Here is a 2234-nt window from a genome sequence, read left to right as displayed (position 1 = left end):
AGATACATTTTTTTCAGATCATGATACAATAAAAATTTCATGGAATAAAGGGCATGCAAAAAAGAAAAGATATACTAAAAATTAATTGGAAACTAAATAATCTAATCCTAAATAATGAGTGGGTCAAACAATGAATCATAGAAACAATCTGGGGGGGGAGGGTGGAGCCAAGATAGCAGAGTAAAAGCAGTGACTTGCTTGAGATCTCCCCCAAACCCCTCCAAATACCTATAAAAAATGGCTCTAAATAAATTCTAAAGCAGCAGAACCCAAAAAAGACAGAGTGAAACAAATTTTCAGCCAAAGACAGCCTGGATGGTTGATCAGAAAGCTATATCGCCCTGGGTGGGGAGAGGAGCCCAGTTCGGCATGGTCGCGCAGGCTGCAGAAATCCTGGAGCAGGTCTGAGATGACTGAATTGCGGGCAGCTGAGGTGGTTTCCAGACTTCTCAACTCACCAACACCAAAGACAGCTTAGAAGGTCAGTGGGAAATGTCTATGACTGCAGTGGTGAGAGAGGAGCATAGGATCCCAGCCCCATTCCTTAGGGCAGTGGCTGTGTCCTGAGCTTCCAGCCCACAGATTGAGGGGGAATCGAGTGGCTGATCATAGGGGGATTGCAGGGATCTCTCTGCTGGTGCAGGATTCTCTTGCTTTACCTGTACTTGGATCTGGGTCACAGTTCTGGGTGGTGGTCCTGGGGCAAGGAGGAGTGCTGGCATGGTAGAGCTTGCAGTGGCTGTGGAGAGGAAACCCTCCTCACAGTTCCAAGATAGAAAAGAATGCTCATAGACCAGAGCATGGGCCAGGAAAGGAGTAAACACCTCACCCTTGATTGTAGCACCTTGGAAGAACTGAAAATTTACAGGTCCCTAGAAGTAGCTCTGAAAACAGCCACACAAAATCCCTGAATCTTGGGACCGTACATTCTCCACACTGGAAACAGACTCCTACCTTAACAAAGAGTTTATAACTCAAGTAATTGACTGAGACCATGAGCAAGCAGTGCAAAAAGAGTCAGACTGTATTATCTCACTTTGATGACAAAGCAGATCAAAACATACAACCAGAAGAAGACAATGAAGCCAAATCTCCTACATCCAAAGCCTCCAAGAAAAATATGAATTGGTCCCAGGCAATGCAAGACCTCAAAAAGGATTTTGAGAAGCAACTAAGAGAAGTAGAGGAAAAACTGAGAGTGATGCTAAAGGAGACCCAAAAAAATACTGAAGAATATAACACCTTAAAAAATAGCCTAACCCAAAAGAGGCAAAAGAGGTCCAAAAAAGCCAATGAGGAGAAGAATACCCTAAAAAGCAAAATTAGCCAAATGGAAAAGAAAGTCCAAAAACTTACTGAAGAAAATACTTCCTTAAAAATTAGAATGGAGAAATTGGAAACTAGGGACAATTTGAGAAATCAAAGCACTGTAACACTAATCCAAATGAATGAAAAAAATAGATGAGAATATGAAATATCTCATTGGAAAAACAACTGACCTGGAAAATAGATCCAGAAGAGAGAACTTAAAAATTATTGGACTATCTGAAAGCCATGATCAAAAAAAGAACCTAGACATCATCTTTCAAGAAATTATCAAGGAAAACTGCCCTGATATTTTAGAACCAGAGGGCCAAATAGAAATGGAAAGAATCCACCAATCTCCTCCTGAAAGAGATCCCCAAAGGAAAACTCCTAGGATTGTTGTAGTTAAATTCCAGAATTCCCAGATGAAGGAGAAGATATTGCAAGTAGACAGAAGGAAACAATTCAAATATTGTGGAAACACAATCAGGATAACACAAGATTTAGCAACTTCTACATTAAGGGTCTGGAGGGCATGGAGTATGATATTCCATAGGGCAAAAGAGTTAGGACTAAAACCTAGAATCACCTACCCAGCAAAACTGAGTATAATCCTTCAGTGTAAAAAATGGTCATTCAATGAAATAGGGGACTTTCAATCATTCCTGTGGAAAAGACCAAAGCTGAATAGAAAATTTGACCTTCAGATACAAGACTCAAGTGAAACATGGAAGAGGTAAACAGGAAAGAGAAATCATAAGAGAATTATTAAGGTTGAACTGTTTACATTCCTTCATGGAAAGATGATATTTGTAACTCATGAGTCCTTTGTCAGTATTAGGGTAGTTGGAGGGGAAAAATTATATGTATGCATGTATAGATAGATAGATAGATAGATAGATAGATAGATAGATAGATAGATAGATAGA

At 39.9% G+C, this 2234-nt stretch overlaps 1 pseudogene; it reads left to right on the top strand.

The window, feature by feature from the left end:
* The first annotated feature begins 315 nt into the window (after positions 1-315).
* Positions 316-2234, top strand: part of LOC114038072 — a 19566-nt pseudogene continuing 17647 nt past the window's right edge.

Source organism: Vombatus ursinus, unplaced genomic scaffold, assembly GCF_900497805.2.
Source record: "Vombatus ursinus unplaced genomic scaffold, bare-nosed wombat genome assembly UNPS02010788.1, whole genome shotgun sequence".
Classification (NCBI taxonomy): Eukaryota; Metazoa; Chordata; class Mammalia; order Diprotodontia; family Vombatidae; genus Vombatus; species Vombatus ursinus.
This window is presented reverse-complemented; position numbering and strand designations above follow the sequence as displayed.